The following is a 23,061-nucleotide window of genomic DNA, read 5'->3' on the forward strand; positions in this document are numbered from 1 at the left end:
GCAGCACACAAAAGACCCTTCATAAATTTCTGCTCCAGGCCCATGTGGACCTTAATCTGGCACTAATATCACCTAGAGGGGGTAAACGATCTATAAAATTACCTCAGTGTGAAAAGGAGTGGATTTTTAGACTCAATACCCTTTATGATGGGTGCAAGGTGTGCAGTGCACACGGGCCCCTGGGTCTACCTAATCAGGGATCACAATTCCCTGAACAATATGTTATACTGCTGGATAATAGTCCTCAGCGCTCTTACCTCATTATTGTGTCATCCAATGTGTACACAGGAATATTCACGTCTGCCTAGCTGCGTCATCACGCCCGCAGGACTTGGGCATACATAGAGACATGTATGTATGCCCGAGTCCTGCGGGCGTGGAGTCACATGGAGATATATATAAATATATATAATCCACAATTCCAATAATCCGGCACTCCTTTGCTAAAATGCAACTTCTAGTGTGCTCGTGCTATGATATAAAAAGAACAAGTCCTCAGAAAAATTCCAAGTCCACGCACGGCACTACTATGACAAAAAGACGTTTATGTAGTAAAAGTACAGATTAATACATGTTACGAATATCCAGCATTAAAGCAACGTTTCAGGATCCCTCCGGACCCCGTCCTCAGGCTGCTGTGATGTTTACAATGTTCATCAGCAAAAAAATGTACAGTGAATGTCTACAAATTCAAATTGTCCTACCTTTATGTGCTGTATCACCTCGTGTATGCCAATCCCGGAGACGGGCCGCGCTCACCTGTCCTTCCGGACGCCCTCCGATGACGTCAGCACTTCTCGTCTGGTCGTTGCTAAGCAACACCGACGCTGCCTCCGGGAAATGGCTGTAAAAAACAAAAAATATATGTATAAAAGACATGACATGATCTCCCTAATTATAGGGTGTGACCTATATATTGTCATGCCAATCAATGTAAACATAGGCCCTCATTCAGAGCTGCTCGCTATTTGCGGTCGTTCGTTCTAAAACAAGGGGTGGCTATTCAAATGAACCGTTCGCTAATTGCGGTCTGTTCACGCCTCTAAGTCTGAACGAGCGAGCAAAACTTGCGGTTGTAATTTAGAAAAATACGCCCACTTGCCGCTTGCACCATACGTCATGTCCGCTATTTATTAGATTAATCGAGTACATCGAACAGCGTATGAACTGCTCGCTATTCTTGTGGCTGGTTTTTTCAACCGCTATTTTGCGAGCAGTTCTGAGTAAAAAAAAAAACAAGTGACGTGGTCAATGACGCTGCTGTATTAATTATGCACTCCCTTAAAACGCCTGTTTTGACCTTTAAGCACGCCTGCGTTAGAATTCTACACCCCCGTTTTCAAGCACCTTCCCCTGTTACCACCCACATACGCCTCCTTCTGTCACTCAAAATAGCAGGCATTCGCTATATAGCGAACAAACGATTTTCGGCCGCACTGACTGGTTCGCGCATGCGTATTAAAATCCGTACGCATGTGCAGATGTGCGAACATCGGTCAGAATAAACGAACGGCCGCTTACGAGCGGCTCTGAATCATGGCCATAGTCAGTAAGCTACTATGTAGAGACACTGAGAAGATGTAGAACTATAGAAATACAGGGATAGAATGTTTGGCAAAATGACCACAAAGTTTACATGCAAAAAAAATACATGCAAAAAAACGCATGAATAACTATATGTAAAGTGAATGTGGTCGAGAGTAAGTGGTACATGTGCATAATTGCCCATAGTAAGGATCATATTGGTTAAATATTAACACATGCTAATATGATAGTTCGTTATGTAATCGCAGCTGCGTTATTACTGAAACACATTCCAATCTATCTTCTCGTTCAGTCCCGCTGGATGCAATATATATATATATATATATATTAGAGATGTGCGTGTTCGGTTTTACTCGGATTTACTCGGTTCTTATTTAATTATCGCAAGTTCAGATTAGTTCGGATTTATTTTAGCTGTAGGGATTGGGGAAGTTATAGCAGCATGGAGGCGGTGATAGTGTACATGTATAAACAGAGTATGATAGTTTTATCAATTGGGAAGCTGCATGTGTATACTGAATGAGATGGATATATGGAGTGAGAAGAATGTTGGAACTCAGTTAAATTTTTGTGGTGACTGAAAGGGAAGATTGTGGGCACTGAGTGGGATGTGTGTGCCACACCGCTATGTCTCCTTCCCCCACAGTGGCATACGTTCATCCCAGATGCCCAGAGGCAAGTTTTAATTTGGTGCTCCCCTTAAAAAAAGGGAAAATATATATTGTGCATATCTATCTATCTATCTATCTATCTATCTATCTATCTATGTATTACACATGCACAAAAACACTAATATAAAATAGCCTTAAGTGGGGTGAATATATTATGGGCAATGGAGGTGACCCTTCAGTGCTGGCACCCGACGGCAGGCGCCTCCATTGTCTCCCATAGTTCTGCCCCTGTTCCCCCATCCACCATACTCTTATCCCATCTGCGCAGCTGTATGTTCTGCTCAGACCTCAGTTGCATAGACTGCATGTGTGTATTCCAATGAGCACACTATTCTGTGAATTAGCAGCTCCACCATTTTGTGAGTGACAGCAATCTCACTCTGTGAGAGTGCTGAATCTGCAGTTAACCACATGGTGTCATATCTGTCATATCTGTATTATGCAAGAAACATGTCCATTAAGGCATCAGCCTTAATAATCGTAATTTCATTGCTTTTTGGAGTTTGAGTGGCAGAAATTCAATAGGTTTTGTGAATTATCAGATCATGTCTAAGCAGCCTTAATGAGACATGAGTCTATGGAATTTCATAACTTTTTTAAAATGCATTAACTCTCAGGGTTTGGATGAGCAAACCGAGCCACCTGCAGGGGAGAAGGGCAACAAAATGGTACACTAGCGCAGATGGAAGAGGGAACAGCACACAGGAGGTGGTTTGGGGGTGCAGAGTGTGAGACAGCTGTAGGCATGCGGGGTAGCGACAGCAGCGGTGGTGCAGAGAAGTAGTAGAGGTGCAGTGCAAAGGGGGCATCAGTGGGCGACAGAGGGCTCACTGGTAGTGTACATGCACCTGAGAAAATAAAATCAATAAGTCACAGATGCACGAACGCAGCAGTGAGATCCATATACGCATCTATGTTAAAAATGTGTAAAATAAATAAAGGTGCCCCCCCAAAAAAAAACACAACCAGCACTGGGCTTTTAACAGATAGTCCTGGTTGTGTTTATATACAGGGGAAGAATGACATAGGGGTCCCCTGTACTTAAGCACAACCAGCACCGGGCTAGTCAGAACTAGCCCTGGTTGTCAAAATATGGGTGATAAATGATGTAGGGGTCCCCTGTACTCAGCGCAACCAGCACTGGGCTCTGAGCCTCCCCTGGTTCTGGAAATACAGGGGGAAAAATGCATAGGGTCAACCCGTATTTCCCAGAACCAGCACCGGACCCTTTCTAGCAGGGGGTGATGCCACAGCCAGGGGAGCCCTTTCATTGGGCCCCCAGCCAAAGCATTATTATTATTATTATCGTTTATTTATATGGTGCCACAAGTGTTCCGCAGTGCCTTACAAAGTACATAAACAAATAGATTGATTTACAGTGACTTACAGTACAGTACAATACAATACATTACAGGACATGGATAATATACTTTGCTACATTCACGGCCATAACACCCAGATAAGCAACAATGCAAAGCAATCAAGTGTTAGGTGCCCTGGTAGAGAGTAAGAAGTAGATGAAGGTATAGTAAGGAGATGCACAAGAGGGTAGAGGGCCCTGCTCATAGGAGCTTACATTCTATGGGGGAGGGACAGACAAACAGGGGTGTAACAGATGGGGTAGGCAGGGAGGAAGGAGTATGTAGCAGCAAGTTAAGATGAGAGCTGGAAGGCTTTGATGAAATAGTGGGTCTTGAGAGCCCGTTTGAAGGATTGTAGAGAGGTGGAGAGTCTGATGGGAAGTGGGAGAGAGTTCCAAAGGTGGGGAGCAGCACGGGCAAAATCTTGGAGGCGGGAGTGGGAGGAAGTAATCAATTGGCATGAGAGGCGGCGTGCATTTGTTGAACGAAGAGGGCGGACAGGAGAGTGAAGGGAGATGAGATCAGAGATGTAAATGGGAGAGGAATGGCTGACGGCTTCGTAAGTGAGTGTGAGAACCTTAAATTGGGTTCTAAAAGGGAAGGGGAGCCAGTGGAGGGCTTGTAGGAGAGGGGAGGCAGATGCAGAGCATTTTGAGAGGAAGATGAGCCGAGCAGCAGCATTGAGGGCAGACTGGAGAGGGGAGAGAAGGGATTTGGGGAGGCCAGATAGGAGAAGGTTACAGTAGTCCAATCTGGAGATGACCAAGGTTTTAGTGGCATCCTGGGTGAGAAAGGGTCTAATCTTGGAAATATTTTTAAGATGAAAGTGACAGGACTGTGAGAGATTCTGGATATGTGGTTTGAAGGAGAGGGAGGAGTCCAGGATAACTCCAAGATAGCGCAGTTTGGGGCTAGAGGAGATAGTTGTGCCATCAATTGATAAAGAAATGGTGGGAAGTGTGGTTATGTAGGGGGGAGGGAAGATGATTAGCTCAGTCTTAGACATATTAAGTTTAAGAAATCGCTGGGACATCCAGGAAGAAATGGCAGAGAGACAGTTGGAGACACGAGTGAGGAGAGAGGGAGAGAGGTCAGGGGAGGAAAGGTAGATCTGAGTATCATCAGCATAGGGATGATATTGGAGGTCAAAAGAGCTGATGAGTTCACCTTGTGAGGATGTATAGAGTGAGAAAAGGAGAGGTCCAAGAACAGAACCTTGGGGAACACCCACTGCAAGAGGCTGTGGGGGAGAAGAGGAGTCATGAGAGGAGACAGAGAAGGAACGGTCAGAGAGGTAGGAGGATAGCCAGGGGAGGGCAGTGTCACGCAGACCAAGGGAGTGAAGGATTTGCAGAAGGAGAGGGTGGTCCACAGTGTCAAAAGCAGCAGAAAGGTCAAAGAGAATGAGCAAAGAGTAGTGACCCTTGGATTTAGCAGCAAGGAGGTCATTGCTGACTTTTGTGAGGGCAGTTTCAGTGGAGTGGAGAGAACGGAAGCCAGACTGAAAAGGGTCAAGGAGGGAATGAGAGGAAAGAAAGGTGGTAAGGTGCTTGAAAACAGCATGCTCAAGGAGCTTGGAAGCAAAAGGGAGGAGAGAGATGGGACGGTAGTTGGAGAGAGTGTTAGAATCAAGGGTTGTTTTTTTTAGTATGGGGGAGACAAGGGCATGTTTGAATGCAGACGGGACAGTGCCTGATGATAGGGAGAGATTAAGGAGGTGGGCAAGATGGGAGCAGGCAGAAGGAGAGAGGTAGCAGAGGAGACGTGAAGGGATAGGGTCAAGGGGGGAGGTGGAAGGGGGGGAGGACTGGATGAGGGACATGACTTCCTCTCCAGATACAGGGGATAAGAAAGTTAGAGTTGGTAAAATTGAAGGAGAGGGGTGATCTGGGAAGAGAGGAGGTGGATAGCAGGGGGACTGGTGAGATATGATGTCCTGACGTATGGAGTCAATTTTAGATGTAAAGTAGGTAGCAAAATCAAGGGTAGAGAGCGAGGAGGGGAGGTGAGGAGGGTGTGGGTGGAGGAGGGAGTTGAAGGTGGTGAAGAGACGTTGGGGATTTGAGGACTGAGAGGAGATGAGGTTCTTGAAATATAACTGTTTAGAGAGGGAAAGGGCAGCACTGTATGATGAGAGCATAAATTTGAAATGGAGAAAATCAGCCTTAGAGCGTGATCTTCTCCACTGTCGCTCGGCAGTTCGCGAACACTTTTGCAGGTATCTGGTGCATTTGGAATGCCAGGGTTGAGGTGTAAATCTGCGAGGGTGAATAGTGAGCAACAGAGTCCAGAGCAGAGGTAAGGGAGGTATTGTATAGAGAAATGGCTTGTTCAGGGCAGGAGAGAGAGAGGATAGGGGAGAGAAGTGAGTCAAGCTGGGAAGAAAAAGAAACGGTGTCAATAACGTCAATGTTACGCTTATTGATAGTAGCCTTAGGAGGTAGAGGAAGGGAAGGAGAGAGGGATAGGTTAAAAGAGAGAAGGTGATGGTCTGAGAGGGGGAATGGGGAATTGGAGTAATCAGAAATATCACAACGGTGAGAGAAAACCAGGTCAAGCAAATGCCCACTCACATGGGAGGGTGAGGAGGTCCATTGGGAGAGACCAAATGAAGACATGAGGGTGAGGAGTTTGGAGGCAGAGGCTTCTGTTGGTAGGAGTAACCAGGGGATAGAAGGACCACTACCCCACCACCATGGCGACCCCCAGGCCAAGGGGTATGAGAGAAGATGAGGCCCCCAAAGGAGAGAGCAGAAGCCCTGGCCGCTAGTCAGCACAAGCTGGGGATCCCTGGGGAGCTGGAGAACCCCCCAAAAAAGGGGTCCCCCTCTCCAGGGCACCCCAGTCCCAGGCTAATAGCCTGGGGCTATCCCCAGCATCCCTGGGCGGTGGGTGCAGGGTTGATTATGTAAAGTGTGGTGCAAGTAAAGTTAGGATATTGGCTTTTGCTGTGAAAGTACAGTTCCCAGCAAGTCTCCCCCGCATGATGGTACTTTGAGAACCACAAGTATCAGCATGCAGGGCATTACAGGCAAGCTGGTACCTGTAGTTCCACAGCAAAGGCAACATTAAAAACCACAGAACACACACACCATAGAAAAGTAAAATTTTATTAAAACATACATGCACACACACACATGTGTACTCACACATGCACACACTATCTCACATACTCACCTATGTATCTTTGTAGCCAATCTGTCCAATGGAGCACCTGTAAATATGAAAAAAAAAGCATGCCCCGCCACCCAAAAACAGCAACCAGCACTGGGCTTTGATGTAGAGGTCCCCCATATTAAGCACAACCAGTGCCAGGCTTTTCAGAACCAGTCCTGGTTGCCAAAATATGGGGGACAAACAACATAGGGGTCCCCCATATTCAGCGCAACCAGCACTGGGCTCTGAGTCCGTCCTGGTTCTGGAAATACAGGGGGAAAAAATGCATAGGGTCCCCCCAGATTTACCAGAACCAGCACCGGACCCTTTCTAGTGGGGAGGGGGGGGTGACGCCACAGCCAGGGGAGCCTATTCACCGGGCCCCCAGCTGAAGCATCAGCCCTGACCGCTAGTCAGCCCAGGCCAGGGATCCCTGAGGAGCTGGGGACATGCCAATAAAGGGGTCCCCCTCTCCAGGGCACCCCAGGCCCAAGCTGTTAGCCCGGGGCTATCCCCAGCACCCCTGGGCTGTGGGTGCTGGGTTGATTGTGTTGTGTGGTGCATATGAAAAATATTTTATTTTGCTGCATCTTCACCTGGGGGCGGCAGCCTTTTAGCTCTTTTATATGGCTGTCGCTTCCTCCAGGACTTCTACAGCATCTTCACCTGGAGGGAGGCGGCCTTTAAGCTCTTTTTCATGGCCGCCGTCCATCCAGGGCTTCCGCGGCGTCTTCTGTCTTCGACAGCTCTTTTCTGCTGCCTCCCGGCCGATGGACTGTGAGTGGATGGCGCCTCGCGCTGGCCCGCCTTGCCCGCTCCCCATTAAAGGATGAGGGCCCGTCCGGGCCACTCCACTAACCTACAGGATGCGTTGTTAAAGGCGCGTGTGACGTCATGGCGGAAAAAGGCAGCGGAGAAAGGGGGTATTTTGTCAGTCCCGGGCCCCACAATTTCTGATGGTAGCCCTGGGCACACATTGCTCTAAAGAAGCATGCACAGAAATAATAAACATGTAGTGTTGTATGCATCTTGGTGTGTAGTACATGCGCCTGGCTTGCTACTGATCATCATCATCAAGGTGCGCCTGTACCTACCCTATACTAGGGGCAAAAGGCGCACCTAAAAAAGGGTATATTTTATCTTCCAACCAGGTCTGCATAACCTGTATTTGCGTGAACTTGCCCTCACTGACCTTTGCCTACATGAGAACACTCCGTCACAACACATTTTCACCTTTTTGGCCGCAATGTAGATGCGACTGCGATGCTAATTGCAAATTCATTCAAAATACGCTCCGCAATAGGACATATGTTCAATTCTGCTCTAATGGCTGATCTCTTTAACTGATAAAAAGATGACAATGACCTTTAGACTCCTTTTATGTTCTAATTGAAATTCTCAAGTCTTACAATTAGTATTCTAAAATCTATGGAATGGATACAGAAAGTTAGGCTAGGAGGAGCTGAAAATGATTGCTGATAGTAAAGAACTCCTGGTTGTGTGTACCTAATTTCTTTGCATTTCTTGCAATGTTCTCATTAAGATTTGATTCCTTTGATGCTCTGTAAAAGAATGTTTTCACAGGTAGTTTTACCTTCACATCGGATTATATTGTTATTTTTATTGTGCAATTATGAGTACCCTGGAGCATTACCTACCATCAAATGAGATAACTGGGACTCATTACAAAACCTATATATCTGGTACATTTCACTTTTCTATCCTCTAACTGTCTCTTATGCAATAGTAATATTACTTTTATTTTGTACTGAATATTGAACTATTTTCAATGTTGTGTTTAAAAATATGTAAGTTATATGATAAAATTAATGAAAGAGTCACCATGTACCTGTAGGAACCACAGTCTAGCTCATTATTTAGCAAACTTGTCCCAGGGCCTACCTAAAAATAGTTTGAGTGGAATTAGATGAGATATTTTAAAAAAGAAAATGTCACTTATTATTTATTTATATAGCGCCACATTACATCACTAGCATCATCCCTGCATTTCCCTGAATTGTTGTGACCTGCAAGCTGGGAAGTGCAGAAGTACGGTGGAATTATCTGGTGGAATTATCCATTTACTTTTCTGCCTTCCTATGCTGCTTCTGTGCCCCCCCCCCCTTCCATCTGTGGCCTCAATATATAAAATCATATTTAAATAAACTACATAAATGTACTCTATAAATAATAATACAAAAATGTATTGTTTATGTTGTAATTAAACATCCTATAACATTTACTTACATAAGCTTAAACATTACCAATAAACCTTAGCTTCATAAGCTTAAACAATTAACAAAAGAGACTTGAGTTTGGCGAATCAGAATTGAAATTTATTAAATTGTCAAATACATTTTTTGAAGTGAAATGCTAAACCTGACAAAACTGGTGGCAAACAGGCAAACAGGAATGAGGCCAAGATTAGGGGCCTGATTTAGAGATGTACACTAACCCAATTGTTAGCACACATCTCCAATAGTTTGCATGCGCAGTCCCCCCCAAGCTGCAGCATGATTGACAGCGTTTAAGGGATATAGCAGGGGCATGGTTGGCAACAGCGTCGGATGCGTCGCCCCCATTTTCCACGAGGGACAATGCCAGGATCGCAGATTTCCTGGCCTCGCAAGTCACCAGAACACGTTCAGCTGCGGTAAGTTTCCTACAGACACCTCCGGCTACATCAGCGGCTTTGCAATTCTGTCCATCTCTGAATCTCTGAATCAGGCCCTAATTCAGCAACTAATAAAACAGGAAGGTTATAGCACTCACCCCTGTGCTTTCAGGTCGAATAAATCCCAAACAAAATAATGCATGCCCCATGCTGGGTGATATCCACATCACTATTTTTTCTCTACATGAACTCGACCCAGGTTAGCGCAAAAATGGACACTGTTTAATGTGCTTTACTGCCACTGTAAGATTCCCAAATGTAACCGCAGTCAGCCACCAGTACAAAGCACTCAACTACCAAGCACCAATGTCACAACCAAAAATTTAAACAGCTGCTCAATAAAAATACACAGTCCTTCAACAGTTAGACAGTTAGATGAAGTGAGCATATGTGAGGGGCGGGTGCGGTGCAATGCCTGCTGCCGTGCAGGTGTACGTCTGTTACTTACCTTGCGTCGCACCCTCTCACCTTCAGGCCGTGTGTTGTGCAGACGGTCCTGGAACCTCCGAATAGAACACGGACACGATGACCTAGGGGGAAAGAGACGAGGTGAGTACCGTCCTTCCTCACGTCGACCGACGCGCCCTTCCGAACCGGGGGATAAATTCAGGTTTTAAGTGAAGATCATCATTGGCACTTTTGGCCTCAGATCCTGAATTTTCACCTATCGGTACTCACGCACCAGGTGAAGATCCGTCCTTGCACCGGGTTGCAAGGTTCACCGTCCGCCCAGAAGGAAGGAGATAGATAGTGACCAACAGGGAGAGACAGTACACACAGATATTCCTCACCGTGTCCACTCTTGCTCTTCGTCCGCTCACTCGCCTACAGGTCCCTGTAAGGAGATACACAACACAGCCGTGCAGGGCCTAAACCTATGTCAAGCAACTACACATACTAAAACAGCATCACCCTCAACCTACAGTGTGTGTAGTGCGACAGATATAACAAAAACTAAACATTTGCCCTGCACGGAACACCAAACACAGACTAAATACACAAGAGCAAAACACAGTGCTGTCCCTTTAAATGTCTGCTACCTATCCAGAGCTGGCCAGCTCCTCTTCTCTGTGACTGGGGAAACCACTACCTCATGGGTGGAAGCCGTACAGCTCTCCACCACTGCTCACACCTCTAATCATCTATGCGGGGGCTACCTTTCTATATGAGGGGCACACCTAATGGGCTCAGGGCCCTGGACCTAACGCCCAGGGTCTTACATGCGGCTCAGGCCTAGGTGCCTGCCAAACGGTGGTAGGTAGTGGTCTAGGCCTAATGGCCAGATCACTTATTATGGGGCTCAGGCCTATTTGCCTGCCTATCTGTGGGGCTCGCCTAGCGGTCTGGGCCTAATGCCCAGACCACCTTATATGGTGGGTGGCTCGGGCAGTTGCCCGCCTACTATATTATATAGTGACCTGGGCCTAGTACCCAGGCCACTTACACCTACTAATGGGGCAATCCTTTCATGGGGCCTAATGCCCGCTATAGTGCCCCGGGCCTTGTGCCCGCCTAATTACCCACGGGCCTAGTGCCCGACAATGCTACACGGGCCTAGCGCCCGACAACCCTGGCGGTCTAGGGAGGGGGGTATATGTTGGGCCTCACGGAGGGCCTACCTGCTACGTTGGAAGAGGCTGCGGGGGGGAGCTTCGTGACGCTCTTTTACTTCCCTCCCCCGCAGTCCTCTCCAGTCCTCAGCCGCATTCTTCTGCCGCTGGCCCGTCCTGGCCAGCGGCGCCGCCTCTTCTTCTCTTCCTCCAGCCGGCGCCGCCTGTCTTCTCTCTTGACAGCGGCGTCTTCTGGCCTCTTCCGCGGCCGCCGCCCTTGTTGCCGCGCCGATCTTCCACTCTTCGGGAGGTCTTCTCTCCTCCCTCTCCGCCGCCGAACTGCACTTTCCCGCTCGGCGCCGTCTAATACAAGACGGCGCGAGTGGGCAGGGCTATGACGCGGTGAGCTGCGATTGGCTCGTCGCGTCCGCCTCTGATTGGCTGCTGGCCCGCGAGCCAGGTTTGGCTCGCGGCCAGAGCCAAACGCCCGCCGCGCCCAACGCTTGACCGGTGCTGGGAGCAGGTACTCTCTCCCAGCGCCGGCTACCCGCCGCTTCTTGGCTGCCGGGCGCCCGGAGCCAAGCTTCTCCCGGCGCCACAGTACCGCCGGCACTGGTGAAAGGGACCAGGCGGTCCCTTCACCAGGTGCCCGCGGTATCTGCACCGACACTAGGGACATTACTGTCCCAGCGCCGGCAACGGATGTGTCCCGCAGAGGACACATCCCTTCTGCCTGCCCCTGCACGTCGGCTGTTGCTGGGATCAAACTCGTGATCCCAGCACAGCCTTCCACATTTCCCCCCCCTTTTTCCTTTGTAGTCCCTACAAAGTCTTCCTCCATCTCCAACGTCCGCGGGTCAGGGTATTCTATGGTCCCTCCAGCGAGGATCTGTTCAAGGGCCCAGCCGGGACCGACTATGACCCCACATTCCTTCTCCACTGGCTCCGGGTTCTCCATCTTCGTACCTCCTGACTTCACTCTGCGGATCCTCTGTGGGAGTGGCAACTCGAAAGTGCCACTCACGATGGGCCCACCATGGGGAATTTTCTTCTAAGGGTGCCGCAGCCACCCACTCTTCTTCCAACTTGCCTGGGGCATCTTCACTGAATTCAGGGTGTGGCACTAACCACCACCCAATAGTCGATTCCTCCGGGGCATCCTCTTCCTCCCGGGTCTCCGCCGACATTTTCCATGAGTCTGGACTCTTCTCCACAGACTCCTGCAGCAAGCGACACTTTCCTTCTTCAGCATACTCCATCTCTTCCGCTGACATCTCCGGGTATCCAGGTCTCGGACTCTTCCAGCATGGGGAGATCCTAGACTTCTTTGCCACTGGGTCTTCACACTCTTCCTTATAGCGTGGCATCTTCACCTCCCAGTCATCCACATCCGTCCTCTGCGGGCAAGGATCCTTCTTCACTGGGACCTCTTCGGAGCATAACAGTGTCACTGCCTCTTCCCAAGGACACTCATGGGCCAAGTGTCCCTGCCGCCGACACTTCCAGCACGGGGGTGCTGTTGCCATCTTCATCACAAAGGGGTCTCTACCCTTCGGCTCCTGCTCAGGAACAATGGGCACCTGCGAACGTACTTCCAGCAGGCTCTTCTGCTCCACTTCCCTGGCTTCTTCTATCCACTTCTGGGCTCGGCCATCCAAGATCATCCGGTTTTTGTCCCACGGACAATCTCGAAGCTCATGCTCTGGATCTCCACATCCTTCACACTGGAATTCTTCATCCTCCTGGTGCCACTCTTCATCACGTGGACAGCTATTATGCTCATGCCCGTAGGTTCTGCAGAGCATACACCAGAGTCTCTTCTTCACAGAGTTCTTCTGACCACATCTCTGGACCGCTTGCTGGGCCATCTGTGTGATCTCCAACGGGGACATTTCTTCCTCTTCTGTCGCCCTAAACTCTCTCCAGGGACATTCGCTGGCATCATGTCCCAGCCGCTGACACGTCTTGCAGGGGATCACAGCGGATTTCTTGCGCCCCTTCTCCCGGCGCTCTTCCTTTCCGCGCTGTACCGACCGCTGCACCATCTTCATGATGTCTTCTCCCGAAACCGTAATCCAGTCTCTCTTGTCCTCATACGTCCGGGGATGGTTCCACTCCGGAGCTGTCCGTAGGGGGGTCCTCTTGCCGGTGGTCCACATCGTGTCCGTGATCCTGCCGACTACGCCAAATGTGAGGGGCGGGTGCGGTGCAATGCCTGCTGCCGTGCAGGTGTACGTCTGTTACTTACCTTGCGTCGCACCCTCTCACCTTCAGGCCGTGTGTTGAGCAGACAGTCCTGGAACCTCCGAATAGAACACGGACACGATGACCTAGGGGGAAGGAGACGAGGTGAGTACTGTCCTTCCTCACGTCGACCGACGCGCCCTACCGAACCGGGGGATAAATTCAGGTTTTAAGTGAAGATCATCATTGGCACTTTTGGCCTCAGATCCCGAATTTTCACCTATCGGTACTCACGCACCAGGTGAAGATCCGTCCTTGCACCGGGTTGCAAGGTTCACCGTCCGCCCAGAAGGAAGGAGATAGATAGTGACAAACAGGGAGAGACAGTACACACAGATATTCCTCACCGTGTCCACTCTTGCTCTTCGTCCGCTCACTCGCCTACAGGTCCCTGTAAGGAGATACACAACACAGCCGTGCAGGGCCTAAACCTATGTCAAGCAACTACACATACTAAAACAGCATCACCCTCAACCTACAGTGTGTGTAGTGCGACAGATATAACAAAAACTAAACATTTGCCCTGCACGGAACACCAAACACAGACTAAATACACAAGAGCAAAACACAGTGCTGTCCCTTTAAATGTCTGCTACCTATCCAGAGCTGGCCAGCTCCTCTTCTCTGTGACTGGGGAAACCACTACCTCATGGGTGGAAGCCGTACAGCTCTCCACCACTGCTCACACCTCTAATCATCTATGCGGGGGCTACCTTTCTATATGAGGGGCACACCTAATGGGCTCAGGGCCCTGGACCTAACGCCCAGGGTCTTACATGCGGCTCAGGCCTAGGTGCCTGCCAAACGGTGGTAGGTAGTGGTCTAGGCCTAATGGCCAGATCACTTATTATGGGGCTCAGGCCTATTTGCCTGCCTATCTGTGGGGCTCGCCTAGCGGTCTGGGCCTAATGCCCAGACCACCTTATATGGTGGGTGGCTCGGGCAGTTGCCCGCCTACTATATTATATAGTGACCTGGGCCTAGTACCCAGGCCACTTACACCTACTAATGGGGCAATCCTTTCATGGGGCCTAATGCCCGCTATAGTGCCCCGGGCCTTGTGCCCGCCTAATTACCCACGGGCCTAGTGCCCGACAATGCTACACGGGCCTAGCGCCCGACAACCCTGGCGGTCTAGGGAGGGGGGTATATGGTGGGCCTCACGGAGGGCCTACCTGCTACGTTGGAAGAGGCTGCGGGGGGGAGCTTTGTGACGCTCTTTTACTTCCCTCCCCCGCAGTCCTCTCCGGTCCTCAGCCGCATTCTTCTGCCGCTGGCCCGTCCTGGCCAGCGGCGCCGCCTCTTCTTCTCTTCCTCCAGCCGGCGCCGCCTGTCTTCTCTCTTGACAGCGGCGTCTTCTGGCCTCTTCCGCGGCCACCGCCCCTGTTGCCACGCCGATCTTCCACTCTTCGGGAGGTCTTCTCTCCTCCCTCTCCGCCGCCGAACTGCACTTTCCCACTCGGCGCCGTCTAATACAAGACGGCACGAGTGGGCGGGGCTATGACGCGGCGAGCCGCGATTGGCTCGTCGCGTCCGCCTCTGATTGGCTGCTGGCCCGCGAGCCAGGTTTGGCTCGCGGCCAGAGCCAAACGCCCGCCGCGCCCAACGCCTGACCGGCGCTGGGAGCAGGTACTCTCTCCCAGCGCCGGCTACCCGCCGCTTCTTGGCTGCCGGGCGCCAAGCTCCGCTGAGCTTGCGCCCGGAGCCAAGTTTCTCCCGGCGCCACAGTACCGCTGGCACTGGTGAAAGGGACCAGGCGGTCCCTTCACCAGGTGCCCGCGGTATCTGCACCGACGCTAGGGACATTACTGTCCCAGCGCCGGCAACGGATGTGTCCCGCAGAGGACACATCCCTTCTGCCTGCCCCTGCACGTCGGCTGATGCTGGGATCAAACTCGTGATCCCAGCACAGCCTTCCACACATACTGATAGTGAAGGAGTGGGTGCCCCACCACTAAACCCCCAAATCTGCAACACAATGACCAACAGATGAATTGATTTTCTGTAGTGCCTCATCCTTGTGGGGACCACCAGCAGTGGAACCGAAAAACATGCCAAGGAAAGATCTTCGGCCAGATGAGCTTTGACTAAGTTTCACTAAGCCATAGCAAGTCCTAATTTCTTCTTCAGGGTCCATAGGGATCCACAGGGATACCATGGGGTGTAGGTGGTGGATAAGGACCGGACACCAAACAGATAAGCTTTCAACTGCCAGGATGCAACGGTCCCTCCCCCCTAAACCCTGGCCTTGAGGCAAATCAGTTTGCTTGGTGTCCGGCAGGAGCTCGGATCACCTTTATAACAGTGGCTGCCTTATGAAGCCCAAAGCTTTATTTTTATGATTTCTAATTTTATTCATCTTTATTACTAAGTGCGGAGCATCAGACTGTGCTTAGGACGTCTGTGCTGCCACTCCATCACCCCTCCAGGCGCTGCAACTCCATAGAATTGCTTGGTACTTTTGGCGGGGCTCCCGGGGACTTTGCTAGCCAGCCCCGCGGAGGACCCCAGACTGCAACTCGGACGCAAGGGACAGGTAAGGTGGGTTACCGTTTGCTGTAGCCGGCGGCTGGGCAGTCTTACCTCTGGTCTCAAGAGACAGACCGAAGGTGCTGAGAGTGAACACCGGCCTCGACAGCGTGATCCACTAGACAACCAAGGTGCGGGAATCCAGCGTTCTGGTGATCAAAAATCAGCCAGGGGGGAGGTCAGCTTTCCCTATTACAGCGGCCCCTCCCCCCGCTGAAGGCGCCATTCCATCGTGGTCTGGACACTCTGAGCTGCTCTCCTCCTCAGACCCCGCCCCCTCAGAGGTCTCTGGTGACCATTTTCTGCAGGTTCAGCCACAGTTCTCTCTGGAAAACGCTAGGTCCAGGCCCCCTGCAGGAGTCAGGTTATGTAGCGCTATAACCTACCAAACACTGCGTCTGAGTAGTTGAATATAGCGCCCTTTTGCAGTTAGTGTTTTTCTGCATAGTATGGGACTTTTGCTAGTGCTGCCTGTCTGTATGATTTTTCTAATCTGTCAGCCTATGCCTTTCCCTTTCCTCTCACTATAACCCTATCATACCGGTGTATTCAGAGTCTACTATACTTTACTTTTACTTATAAATGTGAAGGCTGTCATATACTGTTTGGTTGCACTTTACACAGTACAATATCCTGTGCTGTGCTCTCCTGCAGCTTATTTAAGCATAGGAAGGATCACTATACTGCATACCCATTTGTATACACTGTCGCATAATAGCATCTGCATACCCATTTGTATTTGGTGTATTCTGTTGCATATTAGTGTATACTCTGTGATTATGTCTAACAAAGGCAAAAGTAGCAAGCAAGAGACTACATCTGAGGCGGAAGACACTGACAATCTCTCTGATACTGAATCTCCCTCAGGGGAAGGAGAGCATCAATCTAAAATCAATATACCTGCTTTGGTGCAAGCTGTCAGATCTATCCTCCAAATGGAAGACGATGAGCCCGCCCCCAAATCAAAGCACCCACTATTTAAACAATAAAAAGTGGCTTCAGCAGAGTTTCCGCTCTCAGGGCCTGATTCAGAGCCGGGCGCTATTTGCGCTCGCTCGTTCAGAAAAAGGGGCCGGCTATTTAAATTGAGCGCTCGCTCTTTGCGGTCTGTTGACGCCTCTCTGAACGAGCAAACGAAATATGCGCTCGCTATTTTGTAAAGACGCCCCCTGGCCGCTCGCATCCTACGTCATCTCCGCTATTTATTAGATTAATCGAGTACATCGAAAGGCATCTGAACTGCTCGCAGTGCTTGTGGTTGGAATTTCCTAGCGCAATCATGCGAACAGTTCAGGCTAAGAAACAACCAAGTGACGTGGTCGATGACGCTGCTTTGTTAATTATGCACACCCTTAAAACGCCCATTTTGACTTTTTGGCACGCCTACGTTCGGATCACCACTCCCCGTTTTCAAGCACCTTCCCCTGTTACCACCCATAAACGCCTCATTCTGTCACTCAAATTAGCAGGCATTCGCTATTTTGCGAGCACAATTTCCGATCGCAATGACTGGTTTGCGCATGCGTATTACAACCCATACGCATGTGCAGTTGTGCGAACATCGCTCGGAGCGAACGAGCGGCCGCTTACGAGCGGCTCTGAATCAGGCCCTCTGATCAGCTAGCCGAACACATGGCAGCAGCTTGGCAGATGCCTGGTAAGAGGTTTCAGCTCCAAAAGCGCATGACCTATTGTTACCCTTTTCCTGCAGCTCATTGCGCAAAATGGGAGGCTCCCCCAGCAGTAAATTCCCATGTTACGTGATTGATTAAAAGCTCCACATTACCTATGCCTAGAGCTTCCACATTAAAGGACCCCTATAGATAGAAAGATTGAATCTGGCCTTAAATCTGTGTATTCTCTTTCTGGACCCAATGCTCGCCTAACCATGGCTATTGCTTGGGTGGCGAGAACAATTGAGAGCTGGGCAGATGCCCTAGAATAGTCTTTCTCCCTAGAGGCTTCTAGGGATCAGATGCAGCTTCCTATATCAGAGAAGCGATTTTGGGTGCTAGTCTCCTGGCCTCTAAAGCATCTGCTACATCAGTGTCTGTCCGCCGCACTCTTTGGCTATGGTAATGGAAGGCGGATTCAGTCTCTAAGAAGGCCTTAGAATCATTACCTTACACTGGTGAGATCCTGTTTGGCATCAAAACTGCTTTTCTGCCCTCAGCAACTACTGCAAAGCCTTGGACACCGTTCTTCAGGTCTTTTCGTCCCCATAGAAAGCCTAAGGGCCTGTCCTTTCCTTGGCAATTGGCGCCGCTAAGCCCAGGACCAAGCAGACCTGGGCCACCCGACCTCCTGCTTCCAAATCTGAGGACAAACCATCAACTTGATGGGGCAGGCCTCCCCCTGGGGAACCCCAGTGTTGCCGTCAACCAACAACAGACGCTTGGGTACAAGAAGTGGTCTCTCAGGGGTGTTCCTTCTCATTCCTAAGATGGCCACCCCATCAGTTTTTCTACACAGGCCCATCATCAAACCCAAGCAAGGCCCTGCTTATCCAGAAAGCCATTCAGTCCTTGCTGCAAGCGGGCGTAATAGTTCCAGTTCTGCTATCGCAACGAGGGAACGGCCTATCCTCAACTTCAAATCCCTGAACAAATTCTTCAGGGTGCCCAGTTTGCGGATGGAAACCCTGCGCTCTATTGTACTAGCTATGGAGGTGGGGGATTTTATGGTATCTCTGGATATTCATGAGGCTTACCTACATGTACCTATAACGCCCTCTCATCAGCGTTATCTCCAGTTTGCTGTACTACAGCAACATTTCCAATTTCATGCTCTAACCTTTGGACTTTCTACAGCACCACGGGTCTTTACCAAAAGTATGGCAGCCCACCTGCATTGTCAGGGAGTCAGGCTGCTACCATACCTGGACGACCTCTTGCACGCTCCCCATAGGTTCTCCAATGCCATCTTCAGATAACCATTGCCTTCCTACAAAGAAACAGCTGGTTAATCAACTGGAAAAAGTACTCCCTGAACCCTTCACAAAGGATGGTCCATCTGGGGGCTCTATTGGATTCTCAAGCTCAGAGAATCTTCTTGACAATGGACAAGATCTAAACACATCTACAACGAGTGTGCACAGATTACTCCGCAGTCGGCAAATCTCAGTTCACTCAGCAATACAAATTCTGGGATCCATGGTATCCACTTTCCACATGGTGGAGTACACTCAGTTCCATTCCAGGCCTCTGCAACACCTAATGCTCTCCAGATGGAACGGGTTACCCCATCGGATCAGATCCCAGACAATGATTCTCTCTCCAGAGGTTTGTCTGTCCCTCTCGTGGTGGTTATAGATGTCCAACCTAGCCAAGAGTCGCCTCTTTTGGATCCCGGAGTAGGTACTCCTTACAATGGATGAAGCGTCCGGGGATGGGACACAGTGACTGGTCAACACTCCTTCCAGGGCCGTTGGACATCAGTCAAGTCGACCCTGACAATCAATGTATTGTACCTCCGTGCCATCTACAGACCCCTCATTCTAGCTCAGGACATTCTTCAGGGCAAGCCTGTACAAGGGCAATCCAACAATGCCAGAGCAGTGGCCTACATCAATCACCAAGGAGGCACTTGAAGTCGGTCAGCAATGGCAGAAGTGTCACACATTCTCACATGGGCCGAAGGTCACCTCCCGGCCATCTCTGCGGTGTTGATTCTGGGAGTTCTCAACTGGGAAGTGGACTTCCTCAGCCATCAAGACATGCATGCTGGGGAATGGTCTCTCCACCCAGAGGTATTTCAACTCCTAGTGGACAAGTGGGGCCTGCCAGAGGTGGACTTCATGGCCTCCAGACACAATAGCAAGCTGCCAGTGTATGGGTCCAGAACAGGGGACGCCAAAGCAGCCTTCGTAGACACCTTGTTGATGAACTGGATTTTCCATCTGGCGTACCTATTCCCTCCAGTCTCCCTTATTTCTAGAGTCCTTCGAAAGTTCAAGCAAGACGGAGGCACTATCCTGCTGGTGGCTCTGGCCTGGCCCAGATGACATTGGTACGCCGATCTTCACAGCCTCTCCATAAATGCTCTTCTCCTACTTCCTCAACATCTAGACCTGTTGTCTCAAGGTCCATGTCTACATCCGGACCTGGCCCGTCTGTTTTTTGATGTCGTGGCTCTTAAGACAGCCCTCCTAAGATCCAAAGGATTTTCTAGTATGGTGGTCCAGACTATGATCAGAGCCAATAAGCCAACCTCTGCCCTGATCTATCACAGAGTGTGGCAAACTTACTTCCAGTGGTGTGCTACCAGAAGTTTTGACACTCAAGTTTTTAGGGTCTCTAGAGTCCTGGCCCTCCTTCAAGCAGGATTGGACCTTGGATTCCGCCTGGCCTCACTGAAAGTGCATGTCTCTGCTCTGTCCATTAGGTTCCAGCGCAGAATTGCTCCAATGCAGGATGTTCACACCTTCCTTTAGGGTGTCCTTCATATTCAACCTCCCTTCATCCCTCCAGTGGCGCCATGGGATTTGCCAGTGGTTCTACAGTTTGAACTCGTGGAATCTGTGTAACTCAAGTGGCTCACAGCGAAGTCTCTCTTTCTTCTGGCTCTTGCGTCCACCCGTAGGATATCAGATTTAGGGGGGCTTTCCTGCCACTCCTCATTTCTCATCTTTCATCAGGATAGGGCTTTTCTTCAAACTTGTCCTGACTTCCTTTCCAAGGTTGTTTCTCAATTTCATATTAATGAGGAAATCGTAGTCCCGGTCTTCCAATCACCAGACCTTTCGGCAGGTGAGGCCTCCTTGGATGTGGTCCGTGCTCTCAGGATCTACGTGGACCATACATGTTCTCTTCGGAAAACAGATTCCCTATTTGTCCTGTATGGATTCCAAAAGAAGGGATAGCCAGCTAACAAACAGACTCTGACCAGATAAATTTGCATGACTATCTCACAGGCTTACACACAGATGGGCCTTCCTGTGCTGGCTACAGTCTCTGCTCATTCCACTCACTCTGTGGTACCCTTGTGGGCAGCTCACTGTAGCTGTAGCTGAACAGCTTTGTAAAGCGGCCACGTGGTCTTCTGTCCACACCTTTCTTAGGTTTTATGCCTTTGATACCTTTGCCTCTCAGGATGCTTCATTTGGACGCAGGATACTCCTCAGCTCAGGAGCATCCCCACCCTTGAACACTGCTATGGGACATCCCCATGGTGTCCCTGTGGCTCCCTATGGACCCCGAAGAAGAAAATGAGTTATGGTAAAACTTACCTTTGTTAAATCTTTCTTTGAAGTCCATAGGGTCCACAGGGCGCCCACCCTGATGCCCCTGGCTTCTCTGGGTTGGGTTTTCTGATCACTGGTTTACCATCTCTTTCATATGAGTGTGATTCTTCTGTGTACCAGTCTTCCTTCTCTTCTCTCCTCTCCTCCTCCTGCCTTGGGCTTGTTAACAAACTGATTTGCCTCAGGCTCAGGGTCAGGATTTAGGAGGGAGGGACCATTGCATGCTGGCAGTTGAAAGCTTAACTGTTTGGTGTCCGGTCCTTATCCACTACCTACTCCCCATGGTATCCCTGTGGACCCTATGGACTTCGAAGAAAGAGAGTTTAACAAAGGTAAGTTTTACCATAACTCTCATTTTATTGCCACTAGACGGTTAATGGACTTATGTTTCCCCATATCATTCCCATGTGCAAGACTAGCAGGTGGGGTATACCAAAACAAGCAGAAGAACTCACCATCATCTGAAGAACACTATCCCATATCAGACCATAAAAGCCTAACCCAACCCCCAAAGTCTCCGGGAACAAGATGTAAAGGATGTTTTGCTGCCCAAATATCAAATGAATGGCCCACCACCCAGATAGGGCAACAATCGAGACAAGTGATGTATTCATATATTCATTCACTTATTTTAAAGCACCTACATAACAGTTCACATTTTATATGCACATGTGTTTTATTTTTTGTCAAGGCAAGACCTTAATTGGATGTAAAAGTAGGGAGATTATGACCAAACAAAAAACAACAGAAAAACACAAAGACAACAAAAACTAGCAAGCAAGGGACAGAGAGTGGCCCTCTAAGGGTGAAAAAAAATTACTCAGACCCCATAACTGATCAATGGTCATCTGGGGAAAAAAGAAAATGATTTTGGGCCCCCACAGTAATGTGGCAAGTAGGAATACCTTGGCCATCTCATGCAGGGATCCCACGTGCTTGGTTGATTGTCGGACAAGCCTATCAGCATGAATACGACACTTATATGTCCCATACTTCCACCTGCCTAAATCATTTATGGAAGCCTCAGGCATACCCACAATCACAGCCCCAATTACATCCCCTATGCGAAAGGAATGAGTGCTTAGAAATTAAAGGAAAACTTGTTATAAATCAGACCCAAGCCCTTTAAGCAGCATTGGAACACTTCTCCAAACTAGAACCATGTCAAGGGGTAGAGTCCCTATACACCAACCAGGCATCTAGAACCACAGGATGTAACTCAACATACTATGAGCTCCAGGTCAAAGGACATACACAGCTGTCCTGAAGAGTGGGCAGAATGAGCCAATAAACAGTGAATCTTGCACGGCCTCACGACCAACCTCTACATTCCAGAAAAGTAAGCCAGGCCCCTCAACAAGTTTTGAAGTGGAAATTAGCTCACAAATCCCCAATATAGGCCATGACAAAGGCTAAGCTAAACTAGACCCTTTCACTGTTTGAAGCAATTGATCCAGGATAATTGATGCAGCAGGATCCCTTTAACCATCCTACTCAGGGCAGGTGCAAGGTTTGTAGGCACCTTAGGCAAAGCTTTTCACTACTGACTATTTATACCTTCTTTCCAACCACACAAGCAAAAAGGATCACAGGGACAGCTGATCAATGCTCCTCACCTGGCAATACTGTCTGACATCTGTATGCCACTATCATCATTGAGTAATATAAGGACGTGTCTTTTAGATTCATATAGAAACGTCAGAGCAGCGTGACTTATTGGCCGTGTCATTGGCCACATCACAATATCAAGTGACGTCAGACTGGAGCTCAGTGAAAATCCCTCCACCCAGTATAAAAGAAAGGGTACGGTTGCTACTAGCAACAGTTGCTGGTGAACAGTAAAGAAATTGGTCCTCCTGCGCCCACTTCATGCATTTCAGTGGCAGCATGTTGGTTACCGGGCCTTCTCTATAGCCAAGTAGGCCAATATCTGGGCAGTGCTGCCATCTTTGTCCAGCCAGCATGTTTTTTGTTACTGGGCCTTCTGTGTAGCTAGCAAGTGGGATAGTATCTAGGCTACCTATCAGTCCAGCCATCAAGTGGGGCCTGTATCTGGGTGCTGTTAAATCTTTTTACTTGCGTCCAAAAA

The sequence above is a fragment of the Taudactylus pleione genome, unplaced genomic scaffold (assembly GCF_031769625.1).
Source record: "Taudactylus pleione unplaced genomic scaffold, aTauple2 ptg000959l, whole genome shotgun sequence".
Taxonomy (NCBI): domain Eukaryota; kingdom Metazoa; phylum Chordata; class Amphibia; order Anura; family Myobatrachidae; genus Taudactylus; species Taudactylus pleione.